This window comes from Rhododendron vialii, chromosome 11a, assembly GCF_030253575.1.
Source record: "Rhododendron vialii isolate Sample 1 chromosome 11a, ASM3025357v1".
In the NCBI taxonomy this organism is placed as follows: domain Eukaryota; kingdom Viridiplantae; phylum Streptophyta; class Magnoliopsida; order Ericales; family Ericaceae; genus Rhododendron; species Rhododendron vialii.
This window is the reverse complement of record NC_080567.1, coordinates 18010243-18025573: the sequence shown is the minus strand read 5'-3', so window position 1 is coordinate 18025573 and position 15331 is coordinate 18010243.

The following is a 15331-nucleotide window of genomic DNA, read 5'->3' as shown; positions in this document are numbered from 1 at the left end:
TGGGATAGTACATACCTCTAGTTATATCAATATTTTCGAAGAGTCATACTCCTATTTCGAAACAATAAAATTTCGGCTATTATCTCTTGATGCAATCATACCACGATTTTTGCTACTACTTACCATTCTGAAAGGATCTACTGACTACAGACTTAGCCCTAGTAGTAGGTTCTTGTCCCCCTCCATGGAGGCCAGTGTTCGAGCCCCACGAGGGGTGAGGTTTGGGGTTCAGGGCTATGAACAGCCTTTGACAGATGACAGATACCTAATTTGTCAGTGTCGGTAATGACAGATGGAGATAAGGCCATGCGGAGAGTAATAAAAAATCGAGTTACCTAATGTGAACATACCACGGTACTTACCTCTTGGAAAGGATACACTTACTACATATTCAAACTTTTTTGCCAACTTCTTAGGCGCAACAAGTCTGAAGTCTTGCTTACCTACCCCACATTGTGCCATTAATTGTACTAGATTTCTCTCTACCTACTTTAAACTCCTCAAACTTATCCATCAGATACTCTAGCAGAATTTTCACTATTCCATACATCTTCCTTCTTGTCTATGGAAATGAATATTGAAAAAGCTCCCTAACTTTCAAGAATAATAAATAAAAGAATTTCAACATGTAAGTTTATCCACAATATGAAATCTTATTTTCGTTGTGATTCTAAGATCTTGAACGTAATTGATTTTTTTAGCAAAAGATCATCCCATTTTATCTCAATGAATTTTTTTTTTTGGTTTGTTTAGATAACAATGACCATAATGATTGCATTTTATACCACGATATATGAAAATGCTTACCACTAACTGTGGTCGTATTTGACTAGATTCTGACGATAATTAGTTAGATGAATTAACGGTAGATGTGAATAAAATGACATTTGATTTGCATGAGGAGGAAGATTCTATAAAGCATATGCCAAAGCAAAAGGCTTTAGTATCTAAAAGGACTCTAACGATGAAGAATTTCTCCACGTTTTTTCATTCAATGGTAAGTATGTTCAATTTTAATGAAGTTTATCCAATATTCGTGGTAAGTATAATCATTGACATAGTAAATACCTTCAGTTCTTCCATTTCTGCCTTTTCACACCTCAATCAAGCCTTCAAACATCAAAGCTCAAACATGTTTCAAACTCAATCTAGGTATAGCATACCTACTGTTTTCTGTTCTGATCCCTGAGGGGGGCTGGCAGGGCCAAGGCTGGTAATCAATACCAGTCCTGGTTCTAAAGTTGGCAAGGTTTCAAAAACCGTCGAGGCAAGAACCAGCGCGCTATGGAGCCACTCACGCGCGCAACTGTTCTAGTCTGCGCGCGATGGTCCACGTGGGGATTGGTGTCTTGCTGTTTTTGTGTATTTATTTACATATAGATCACTGTTAAGCATGTTAACAACCAGTTTACTGCTTTCCTTTTGTTAGAATTGTTAGTTGTAGTTCAGTTTGCATTTCTGCTATTATGGAGTACCACTGAGATCATTCTAGACCTATCCCAGAACCCAGAAACGTGTAAACCAAATACTGGTTAAAAAGCTCAGACCATCGCGCGCCAGGGCGCGAGTGTCGCGCGCCAGAGCACATCCTCGCGCGACGGAGTTCCATAGTCGCGCGACAGTCTGCCTCTGACCAGTGAGTGGCCTTGGACGGGTAGCTTGGCTTTAGGTCATTATTTTGTCCACACACTGTTTATGGGGTGTTTTGTCAATTTGTAGGGCTCTTTTCAGCCTTTAAATTGCTTAGAATTGCCTATCAACTGCTATATAAACTGCTTGGTTTGTCCTGAGTGTGCACTGGTCCTTCCAAAGCCCAGAAGGTTGAGAATAAGAGTTATGGGTTTGAGTTCACTGGCGCGCGCGTGTCTTGGAGTTGTGCGCGCAGGAGTGAACAGCATGCAGTGACTTGTTCGGTGCATGCTGGCTTATTCCTGTGCACGTCATTCCAAAACAGGGGCTTCCTAGTTTGTTTAAACTCCCACAATAGTCTATTCTCATCCTATATTAACTGCTCATCCATGCTATCATTCACATCTTGCAAACTGTTACGGTTTTAATCCCTATTAAACTGTTCTCCCGCCCTAATTGGCTAAAGAATTGATTAATCAAACAGAATCGCAAATATTTTCGCAAATGCCTAAGTAGAGACCGATCTCCGGATTGGGCAAGAGGAGTGCCTTAAAACCCTTCCCCTCTCGTAACCTGGCTCCCGAACCTAGATATGGCTATGACGGACTGGTGCCTTCACATTTTTCAAATATCAAACAGCGTAGCGAGCGTTTCAAGTTCCGTTCCTTGGGTGTCGGACCTTCAAACCCAAGTGGCGACTCTGAATTGAGCGCTCGTCTGCCCAAAAAGCGCGCTCATCGATCCGTCTGCCTTTTTCCGGGCATGCTACCCACAGTGGTGACTCTGCTGGGGATCGAATCAATATTAGTCTATACTTAGATTTTAATACGCTTGAGAACAATCCCACAAAAGTCTGTCAAAATAGTGAGCTTCGCGTTGCTAAAGAAAGGATTGGTGATTTAACAAGACCTTGTGTCCGGCCATCCTGACTGGGGCTTTTCCGATTGTTCTCTTGTGTAGTTTCTTCTAAGTATTAGTTAATAAAGAGAGCCAAATTTGAAAAGGCATTTGCGAATTTGCGATTTTATTTCATTAATCAATTTCTTTAGTATCTTCGTTTGCATCGATGTGGGATAAGCCTCATTGGATCATTTTGGCAATCCGGCACGGTTTACCGAAGCCCGGGGACTTCGAATGACCAACAACATTCGACGATGATAAGTCATTCTACTGTTCGACTGTTGCTCTGCGGTTACGCGGGAGGTATATCTTGGCTTTAGTCCGAGGAACCTGTTACAAGCCAAAACCGGCCTTTGCATATACAAAGCACTAGAACTCTCTAAATTAGGACAGGTACCTGCAGGGTAAGATTTACTTGCATCTAACCCCATATACTGTCTACGTGTTACTGCTTTTCCTATCACATGCACTGTACATACATACTATTTTGCGTAGGAGCATGTTTAAGGCGGCTTCTAGGTTGTCTCTCTTTCGAGTCTGTCTTATGCTTATTAGGACGCTGCCATGGCCCGGTGAAGAGTTGTGCATCTTGATGGTCCACGTTGCTAATTTTCAAAATCTTTAGATCAGTGAGACTTTTGAAAATCAAATCTTTTTAAGTCCTTGGCTCATGCCCGATTGAAGTTTTAACCGAAAATAAGGAACCACAAAGTATGGATGTCGTGTCACTGCCACTACCCAGGTTGAAGTGCGAAGTCATTATACACCGCGGCGTTCCAAGTTAAGGTGCCATGTCATCAATATCGAGTAGTTCTGAATTCCAAGTGGAAACTTCAAGAACGGAATAGACAAAGGCTTAGTTTGTTTTGACATCTGTTAGGATCAGTCGATCTATTCAAAGGATACACCCTCGAAAAGATTTCTGAGGATTATGGTAGTGTCCAAACATCATAAGACAGACTCATCTTTAGTTGTAGAGTCTAGGAGAACACTGACGATGGCAACATGTGCATTACATTCTAATTGCTGCAGGAACCTCACTGAGTTCTCGTTTACTTTGCTGTCCAAAGCTCTAGGCCATCTTACTGAAGGGAAGAGCCAAACCTACTCGGGAACGTGTGCCGGGGCTATTTCACTATCACTTTCGAATCCAAAATGGCGGCACAAATTGAGCTAGCTGAGTTGAAAAAGGCTGTAGAAGAAATGGGTCACAAAATGGACAGGCGACTCTCGTCCAAGGGCTAGTTAACCTCTTTACCGCCATAGCCCCGCAACTGGATATGAGGCTAGCCAAAGAATCTTCTCAAGCCTACCACCCTCCAGTGTTTGGAATCAAGCTGTGCTCGACAGACATGTTCAAATACCTGGTTGAATTTCATGAGGCTGGAACTCACCCGAAAGAGGATGCTGGATCCTTTTTCAAAGCCAATGTCGAAGAGGGAGACATCCATGGTGATGAAATCAACCTCAAAGGCAAAAGAGTACATTCTTTCGATGGTGTAACGCAATGCAGTTGTAAATCAAGCAAAGGTTCCACTGACCTTCGTCCCAGTCGCAAAACCCGCAAAAACCAACCTCGGAGTTTCTCTATCTTCGAGGCACCTCTATCCACAGTGATGGAAAAACTTGTCAAGTCAGGGCATCTCAAACCTTTGACCCCAACTCCCTTACCAAAAGTCCTATCTGTTGGCTGCAACCCAAACGCCTATTGTGCTTTCCATCAAATGCCTGGCCATTTCACCGATGTCTACTTCCGCCTGCGACACGAGATACAAGACCTCATTGACAATGGCACGGTTCAGGTTCTGCCAAAGCCCAATGTCATTTCCAACTCCTTGCCTCAACACAACTCTGACCCTCTGGTTGGTCAGATATCTATCATCTCCACTCAAATCAACCCCAACTCCACCATATTCAACCCTAGCCACTATATCATCCCAGAAAGCCAACCCAAACCAATCGTATCCATCCCGTTTGAACCGGAGATTAACATGATGGCTGTAATTTGGGCAATTGAGGTCTTCGCTGCCGAAACCTGGATTGACAGTAATGAGGAGCTTACAATGGAGTAGACTGACGGGCTGAGGTCCATTGTTCATGGGAGCACTAAGTAGGTTTGGTCGAAGAAGCTGAGGAGGCCGGAGTGCTGTTGCTTGGGCCTGATATCCTCTAGATCCTACCTCTCTGTGAGAAAGCCAAGGGTAACTATAAAAATTGCATTTTCAAATCACGTCTATTTTGCATTGACACTTTTGAGTCTGAGTCTGAGTCTGACACGGTGTCTGACAAGTTGTCTAAGTCTAGCTTTGAGTCGGAGGTTGTGCCTCTTGGCCCTCCATGTCGTAGCTTCTATTCGAGTCTTTTGTTGTACTTGGCAACCCCGAGGGGCTTTCTTATGATATGAATTATCTTGCTTCTAAGTATTTTGTTGGCTTTTGAATAAACTGTGTCGACCCTAACGACGAAGGGATAGATTTCGATGGGATCATCCCCAAGGAAATGTGTTCTCTCGCCGAAAGGGAAGACAAAAGGCATGCTCAGCCTATTAATTGAAATTGTAGTTTGCAATAAACTTGAAAGATGAGGTAGACCCTCGAATGGTTCAAAACTGGTTCAACACTGTCCCTAGAGAAGCATTGCGCCCGGTCAAACAGGCTCAAAGAATTCAACGACGTCTTGGCATGGTCTCACAAAGACACGCCCGGCATTGATCCTGAGATAAAAAAGCATCGAATCCCTTTGTTACCGGGTGCCAAACCATGTAAAGCAAAACTCAGAAGGTTCAGCGCCTCATACCATGTTCAAGCTTGCAGGAACAGCATTCCACCAAGCACAAGTTAGAAAGTTCAAAAGTGGCCTAGAGTGGGACATGTCAACCGAAGCACTTTGGACCCTGTACTATTAAAGGCCATTTTATTTAGGGCTGCGGGCAAAGATCATCGACCTTGATAGCAACAAATTCAATACATTGGTTAGCATGGATCAATTCAAAAGCCTTTTCCCTGAGAGAAGCTCGTTGGGCTGAAAACCCTAAGGGTGGATAGTTCCAAGCAAAAGTTAGAGCAAGCCTGCTAGACTGAGAACCTATGAAGGTGGTCTAGGCAAAAGTACATAGGCAATATTTGAAAGCTCACTAGATCGAAGACCCGAATGGACGGCTCTAGGCAAAAGTTAGAGCGTAAAAGGAGAGGTAAAACACACAAGTGAACCTTAGTCTGAACTACGTTTTGACCTGATTCCCCAGAATGTGGGATACGTAGGCAGTCTCTCTTCGAGACTCGGTCATATTCTATCAACATGGTCCATGGTTGACATTTTTGGTGCACACCAAGGGTCGAGAACAAGACAAGCTTCATCTATGCAGAAGGGGGGGAAAACCTTTCGTCTTTCAATTTTATTGCAAACTACTACTTCAATTTCAAAGCTGAGCAAAAGCCTTAAAAGATTTTAAGCATAAAAAACAGAACGAAATGCCAGCGAAGCCTAACAGCTCACGGTTTGTTTTAAGTTTAGCGAAGTCTAGTTTGAGCAGCTGCAATAGCTTTGCAGTCACACGCGCTGGTTCGATACTCATGCGCGCTCGTTCAACATGATGCGTGTTGGTCTCAAACCTGCGCGATCTGCTTCAATTCGAGCAACAATCAATAGCAGTCAGCTACTGCCTTCGAATGTCATTCAAGGGGCTTTTGCCAAGTTTTGTCATACCGTGCAGACCTAATGTGACTGCACGAGAGTGTCGGTTTCAGTCCGGGCCTATATGAGTCATCATTTGCGTCTTATGTCCGTCTTTGTGACATTTTTCCAATTTTTCAATCCATTGTCGTTTCGGGATGCTTTTCCCAGTTTTGTTAGTTCGTACAGGTCATTATACACCTATTGGACCTTACGCAAGTGTCAGTTTCACCTGTCTAAAGGGCTATTATGAGTTTTGGCGCGTTAATGCCCAAAATTTCATTATTTTCCATGTGTCTAAGGGTCCACGTAGTATCCTGGGGCTCTTTCTCCCTTTTTGTTTGAGCTAGACGAGTCTATACATATATGTGTCTCTGTGTATCAACTCAGTTCACTTGTCAATGCAAATTAGATATTAGCGGATGGTTTACATGTCAACAAACTGGAAAATGCAATTTTTACATTGCTACCCTAGTATCTGTAACCCACAAGCTGTGGAATCTCGTGGACAGCAAACACACATCAGCCCAAGGCCAAGCAAGGCATATCTCTGGGGCACGTTTGCCCGAGCATCAAAGAAAAGGCACGCAGACCGAATGCCGTTACTATATCAATTAGGCACGTCGGCCCACTCAATGTCTCGTTGTTTGGGTGCGCATCTCCGAGGCAAAAGACAGTAAAATACTGGGGCTCAGTGATAGTCCTTAAGCATCGTTGTCCTCCTAGGAGCCGCCTTTAGCTAGGATCTGCATTTTCAATTTGTGAATTTTGTTAGTATACATCTTTGCATATTGTGTATATCAACTGTTGAAAACAGGAAGGTGGCCAGTTTGTGGGAGTTATGCCAGAATGGTAGCCATCATGCGATTTGTTTACCAAGGGGCTGTGATGAAATCTCCTGCAGAACCAAATCAAAGATAGTCGGTCCTGTCCAATTTTCAACGGCTCGATCATTTAGACTGATGATCCGCCCTTCCAAATCAACGACAACCGGTCCTGTCCAATTTCTCAACAGTTTGATCATTCTGCACACTGATCTTCCCGTCTCCAAATCGACGACAGCCGGTCCTGTCCTATCCACAACGACACGTTCATCCTGAAGTATGATCAGCCGGTCCTGTCCAATTATCAATGGCACGATCATCTTGAAACATGGTCAGCCATACCGTCAATGACGGTCAGCCATATCTTCCGTTTCAATCATTCAACGATGGTCAGCTATATCATCAACGATGGTCAGCCATATATTCCAACTCAATCATTCAACGATGGTCAGTCGTATCATCAATGACGGTCAGCCATATCATCCAACTCAGTCATTCCCGATGGTCAGCCATATCATCAACGACGGTCAGCCATATCGTCCGACTCAATCATTCAACGATGGTCAGCCGTATCATCAACGACGGTCAGCCATCCGAATCAATCATTCAACGATGGTCAGCCATATCATCAATAACGGTCAGCCATATCGTCCGACTCAGTCATTCCAAACGGTCAGCCATATCGTCCGACTCAGTCATTCTGGATGGTCAGCCATATCATCAACGACGGTCAGCCATATTGTCTGACTCAGTCATTCCCTATGGTTAACCACATCATCAACGACGATCAGTCATATCGTTCGATTAATCCTCAACAGCGGTTTAATCCCTCAACGTTGATCAGCCACATCATCATCAATGACAATCAGTCATATTGTCCGATTAATCCTCAACAGCGGTTTAATCCCTCAACGATGATCAGCCACAGCATCAACGATGATCAGCCACATATCATCAATGACGATTAGTCATATCGTCCGATTAATCCTCAACAGTGGGTTAATCCCTCAACGATGGTCAGCCATATCATCAACGACGATCAGTCATATCGTTCGATTAATCTTCAACAGCGGCTAATCCCTCAACGACGATCAGCCATATCATCAACGACGATCAGTCATATCGTTCCATTAATCTTCAACAGCGGTTTAATCCCTCAACGATGATCAGCCACATATCATCAACGACGGTTAGCCATGTCGTCTGCCTCAGTCATTCCCGATGGTTAGCCACATCATCAACGACGATCAGTCATATCGTCCGATTAATCCTCAACAGCGGTTTAATCCCTCAACGATGATCAGCCACATATCATCAATGACGATAAGTCATATCGTCCGATTAATCCTCAACAGTGGGTTAATCCCTCAACGATGGTCAGCCATATCATCAACGACGATCAGTCATATCATCCGATTACTCTTCAACAGCAATTAATCCCTCAATGATGATCAGCCATATCATCAACGACGATCAGTCATATCGTCCGATTAATCTTCAACAGCGATGAATCCCTCAACGACAGTCAGCCATATCATCAACGACGGTCAACCATATTGTCCTTTCAATCTGTCAACGACGATCAAAATATCGTTCGTGTTCACAACTTCAACGGTGATCAGAATTCGTCCTTTTAGGCCCCAACGACGATCATAATATCATTCGATGGTCCACCCATCCGCAACTAGTTATTCCCCAGGAGAGTCCGCCTCGGCCTACCCCAAACAACTACCTTTACATCAGTCTAGCTTCACGTGCATCTTCCAGCAGCCTTATTGCTCTGTCTCAAATGGTCTTTGATGAGGAGATTGGCTCTGATTCCCAACAGATGGAATTCAACCTATCTGACGCGACCTACCCATGTTTGTTGGAATGCTTTGTGCCGAGGATAGCTTGATCCCCAGCAACGACGGCCTGTCCCGTCCAAATCTGCAGTGACAGCCTATCCTATCCAAATTCGATCAACAAGCAGCGATTCACTCGTCCACTTCTACTTCCATCCCTGGCAATGGACCGCATGTCCATTCCACCAATCAGGTTCCTTAAGTTTACTTGTCTACTTTGCTAGTAGGTTCTGCTCTGGATTGCCTTGAGAGGTGTCTAGAAATCTTTGACGTTACTTGTACCAAGTCGATGGTGCTTCAAGTGCCGTCAAAGAGGGGCTACTGTAGACACCCCAATCTGGGCCTCCAGATTAGTTTATTTACGGTTTTTGATTCTCCGATGATGAAACGGATCAAGAACACCCCGAGAATGATAAGTGCTTAAGCTTTGAGTGTTTGAAAAACCTTTTGAACCTAACCAAGCCTAAGCCACCTCAAAAGGGCCAAAAACCCTACTGGCGCGTACTGATTTGAAGCCTGCGCGCGTAGATCAACTTGACAAGTGCTGGTCAATGGTCAAAGCTTGACCGTTGACCAACCCGTGAGTAGGTGGTACATGTGAGCCAGGGCACAACCATCCTGCACCAGGGCGCAATCATCCCGCGCCAGGGCGCGCCATCGCGCGACGGTCTCAAACCAGCGCGCGATGGTCAAACTGCCAGGTGGTGGTCAACAGTCAAAGTTTGACCGTTGACCATCGCGCGCCAGGGTGCACCATCGCGCGACAGACTGACTCCATCGCGCGACGGTCAAATCTACCACCAACTTTTCTTGAGGAGGAAACTCGGCCACCAATGTAACCTCAGCCAGGCCTCGTGGACTGGCTGAACTCCTCTATTTGCAGCCCAGACCTAACTCCCTTGTTCTCCTATAAATACCCCCCATGGTTCTTCCATTTAAAGGGTTCCAAAAATATTCAAAGGGTTACAAAAAGCCTCACACACCATCCTCACACCTCATCCAAGAACAAAGCTTGTTCTTCCATTTTCGCATTTTCACACCTCAATCAAGCCTTCAAACATCAAAACTCAAACACGTTTCAAACTCAATCTAGGTATAGCATATCTACTGTTTTTTGTTCTGATCCCTAAGGGAGGCTGGCAGGGCCAAGGCTGGTAATCAATACCAGTCCTGGTCCTAAAGCTGGCAAGGTTTCAAAAATCGTCGAGGCAAGAACCAGCGCGCGATGGAGCCATTCACGCGCGCAACTGTTCTAGTCTGCACGCGATGGTCCACGTGGGGATTGGTGTCTTGCTGTTTTTGTGTATTTATTTACATATAGATCACTGTTAAGCATGTTAACAACCAGTTTACTGCTTTCCTTTGTTAGAATTGTTAGTTGTAGTTCAGTTTGCATTTCTGCTATTATGGAGTACCATTGGGATCATTCTAGACCTATCCCAGAACCCAAAAACGTGTAAACCAAACACTGGTCAAAAGCTCAGACCATCGCGCGCCAGGGCGCAGGTGTCGCGCGCCAGAGCGCGAGCATCGCGCGCCGGAGCGCACCATCGCGTGCCAGAGCGCATGCTCGCGCGACGGAGTTCCATAGTCGCGCGACAGTCTGCCTCTGACCAGTGAGTGGCCTTACACGGGTAGCTTGGCTTTAGGTCATTATTTTGTCCCCACACTGTTTATGGGGTGTTTTGTCAATTTATAGGGCTCTTTCAGCCTTTAAACTGCTTAGAATTGCCTATCAACTACTATATAGACTGTTTGGTTTGTCTTGAGTGTGCACTGGTCCTTACAGCGCCCAGAAGGTTTGAGAATAAGAGTTGTGGGTTTGAGCTCACTGGCGCGCGCGTGTCCTGGATTTGCGCGCATAGGAGTGAACGACATGTAGTGACTTGTTCGGTGCATGCTGGCTTCTTTCTGTGCACGTCATTCCAAAACAGGGGCTTCCTAGTTTGTTTAAACTCCCACAATAGTCTATTCTCATCCTATACTAACTGCTCATCCATGCTATCATTCACATCTTGCAAACTATTACGATTTTAATCCCCATTAAACTATTCCCCTGCCCTAATTGGCTAAAGAATTGATTAATCAAACAGAATCGCAAATATTTTCGCAAATGCCTAAGTAGAGACCGATCTCCGGATTGGGCGAGAGGAGTGCCTTAAAACCCTTCCCCTCTCGTAACCTGGCTCCCGAACCTAGATATGGTTATGACGGACTGGTGCCTTCACATTTTTCAAAAATCAAACAGCGTAGCGAGCGTTTCAAGTTCGGTTCCTTGGGTGTCGGACCTTCAAACCCAAGTGGCGACTCTGAATTGAGCGCTCGTCTGCCCAAAAAGTGCGCTCATCGATCCGTCCGCCTTTTTCCGGGCACGCTGCCCACAAATTCCATACTGTCTTGCACATACATGAACTAATTTGTTCATAGGCGTTGTACTTACCGAACCTTTCTTGCACCTTTTTCATAATATGCCATATGTACAACTGATGTCGGGTGTCAGGGAATACTTTTTATATAACATTCTTCATGCCCAAACACTGGTCAGTAATTTTGCTTTCGGAGCACAACCCCACATGCATGTTTTCCAAGTCTCAAATAAACACGAAAATGACTCTATGTCTTCATGAGAGATGAGCCCGCATCGTAATAAAATCGACTGACCATGATGATTCACGCCAACAAATGGAGCAAAAGGCATGTTGTGGGTAGCATGCCCTTCGGAAAATTTCGGATTTCCGAACGCGAGAGCCCAGAATCGAAGGAGCGCGTGCGCGGACGGCGAGCGCTCGCAAAATACAGAGTCGCCACTCGGGTTTTGAAGGTCGGACAGCCAAGGAACCGTATTTCGAAGCACCTGCCATGCTATTTGATTTGAAAAAGTTAAGGAACCAGTCCGTCATAACCATATCTAGGTTCAGGAGCCAGGTTACGAGAAGGGAATGGTTTTATGGCACCCCTCTCACCCAATCCGGAGATCGGTCTCTACTTAAGCATTTTGAGAAAATATTTGCGATTCTTCTTTTATTTAACCAATTTTTAGCCAATTAGAGTGGGGAAATAGTTAATCGGGGATTAAAACTGTAACACTTTGCAGGATGTGATCGAAAAATGGCATGGATGAAAGATATGCTAGAAAATAACTGAGATAAAACCCCACACTGTGACCGGATATCAAACAGTGCGTTGGTGTGAGTTTGACACGAGCAGTGGCCAACTTACATGCATGAATCTTCCAGCATGCAAATAAACCATCGCGCGTCGAACCCACTCCATCGTGCGAAGGTTGACATCCTTCAAACAGGTTGAATTTTATCTCTTTCTGGGCTCTGGAAGGACCAGTGCACACCTAGAAGGCAAACCAAGCAGTTTATATATACTAAAAATGAATAATTATTACAAACAGGGATAACAGGAATAAAATACGACCCATAAACAGCTGGGATACCAAAACAGAGGCCTTAGACCAAGTTGCCCATGCAAGGGCAATTGCTGGAAACAGGCTGACCATCACGCGATGCAGTCAGTTCATCGCGCGAGTGTCATGACTGGACTTCCAGGAATTGCTTTGCATGCCTGGGCTCTGAGACATGTTCAGAAGCAACCCAGGGGCATTTCCAAGCTAATGGATAAGAGTTTTAAGTTAAACTACGAATTTTATCATGCAAAACAGTGAATCAGTTTTAGTCATGCTTCACAGTTATTCATAACACTGATAAAACATAAAATAAACTAGCATCCCATCCCCATGAGGACCATCGCGCGCTGACGCGAACCGTCGCGCGCGTGACTGGGTCCATCGCGCGTGGGAGTGCCAGTGCACGATTTCTTGTAACCTTACTGACTTTAGGACCAGGACTAGTATAGATTACCAGCCTTGGCCCTGACAGCACCCCTCAGGGATCAAAACAGTAAACAGCAAGGAATTATACCTTTGCTTGAGTATTTTGAAAATGGATTGAACAAGGTGGTGTAGCTTGGAAAATGAGTATATGGATGTGGTTAGAGTGAGGGGATATTAAGTGTATTAGGGTTTGTAGAGCCTTTTTTGCTTGAAAATTGGTAACCTTTTTGAAGAAGAACTATGAGGGGTACTTATAGGGCAAGAGGAGGTGTATGGTGGGTGGAGGACTTGGCCTAGCAACCAGCCAACATGGCTGGCCAGCTTCCCTTGGTGGAGAAAGAGGCCAACAAGGTGATGGGAGTGGTTGTGAGGGTGGTGCAACCCATGCACCTACAAAATGCTGTTCAGTCGATGAAAACGGGGTTCTACAGATCAATAGCCCCCTGATCATCACAAAATCCAGCTGGAAAAAGGTGAAAGTGACAAGTGTTGACCATCGCGCGATGAAATGACTTCGTCACGCGATGTTTAAACCGCACCCCGCGATGGTCAACAGTCAAAGCTTTGACTTTGACCAATACCTGGTAGGCAAAGCATCGCGCTAGAGATTAAATAAATCGCGCGACGGTCAACACCTGAGGTCAGGGTTTTGATTTAGGGTTTTGGGTTTAGGATGGGCTCCACTCACTCCAAGCTTCAAACCATTTCACTTTCAAGACTGTTTTTGATCTGATTCATCATCGAGGGAAACAAGAAATCGAAAAACAAAGTAAAACAATTGGGAAACCAGATTGGGGTGTCTACACATGTGCTTCGTTTACTCCGATGATATATAATGTAGAATAATACCCCAAGCGTAGGGCTTAACACGTCGGTTGAAGCATAATAAATCGGAAATCCGGGATCGTACCCAAGGGAATAATTATATGGCTTGGTCGGATTTGTAGATGCAAGTAAGGGCTTTCGGCTTTTAGACAGCCAACTTTGTTTTACTTTAAATGGTGGAAATAAAAGGCTAAATTAAAAACGAATTAACTAGAGAAAAGATAGGCTAGGTCTAGGAATTATTAACACTCAAGACTCAAGCTAAATCACACTCTTCACCCAATTACACAATTTAAGATACTTGATTAAAAGTTCTCAAATTGGAAGATAAAATGATTTGAGAACCAAGCTAGCTCTAGAATTCATTTGGCAAATACCTCGAGCGACAGAGCTCTAAGCATCATGTGTGGTGGGTAGGCGATGCTCCCACCTACACATGATCAAAGAGGTTAACACATCGGTAATTTGACAAACAAACCCGAACCCCACATCAATTTTCAAATCAAAGTTTAAAGCTTTATTGGGTGCAAAATGCAATTTTCGCCCGAGCCATAAGGTGCTAATCTCCCCATGACATAACCCTTGAAACTACTCACTCATATCTAGAGAGATAAAAGCAAGCAAAAATCTACTCAACATAATTGAAAAGCAACACTAGAAGAAAATTAGAGATTAAGATAGATCGGGAGAAAATAAACAACTTTAATTAAGGCAACAATATCAAAAACTAACAACTAAAGACAGAAATTGAAATATTTAAAACTGAAAATGAAGAACACTCAAGAACAATTTGAATTGCAAAGAAATCTAATCTAGATCTAGAACAAGGTACTACTTGAATCTATCTACTTGTTTTTACAAAACAATGACATAAGCTTTTATACTCCGGAGATCCGTGCCTAGAATATTCCCAAGATGCTCAGAAAATCCGCTCTTAAGTTCTTCGGCATCGATGACAACGGCCTTAGAGTGCTCTATTATGGGGCTCCCATCGATGCCGAGGTGGTTAAGGGACTGGACCACTAAGGGGCTCGGCATCGATGGACCTTAGAACTTGACATCGATGCCGACTGCATTAACCCAGAATTCTGCCTTGGCTGCCTGCCTCTTGCTCGGGCAAGTCAGGTTCTGCTCGGGCAAATCTCCACAGCATCTTATTTTCATTCTCTAAACTTAAGTAAAGATTGCATTTTAAACCTTTCTTTTACCTTTTCTTTACTTTAATTTATTTAATGAAAATAAGGAAGTACCCCCCATTTGGAGACAATGGCATTACCAGAATTTTGAGATTTCAATCCAATCAAAATGTTGACCCCCAGCTTTTAGTGTAAAACAGAAAATAGCACACTTTTCTATCGAATAAATGGCTCAAAACATGACCTTAATCTTTGAATAAAACCTTGCAATTTTGAAGTTGCTCTTAGAAAAATTCAAGGATCAATTACCGCCATTTTTTATCTCGAAAATCGATATTTTTTCGAAAAGTGATTTTTCCATACTTAGATAGATTTTCAGGAGCCGACAGGGTCTTCATTGGTTCATCAGGTACTTGGACGCACTCGGGCTATGAATGATGTCAAAATATGTCTTATTCACACGATTTACCTGAAAACACTAAAAACATACCTTATGAGTAAACGCAATTAAGAAGCAACTAATTAAGCGATGAAATTAACTAAAACTAGATACTAGCGCACCCTGCATTGCATTAACGGGTGCTTATCAACATGTCATACCTATTTACTAAGTTGTGTCAAATGTCACAACATCACCAAACTCCTTACAAGCTGCCTTAC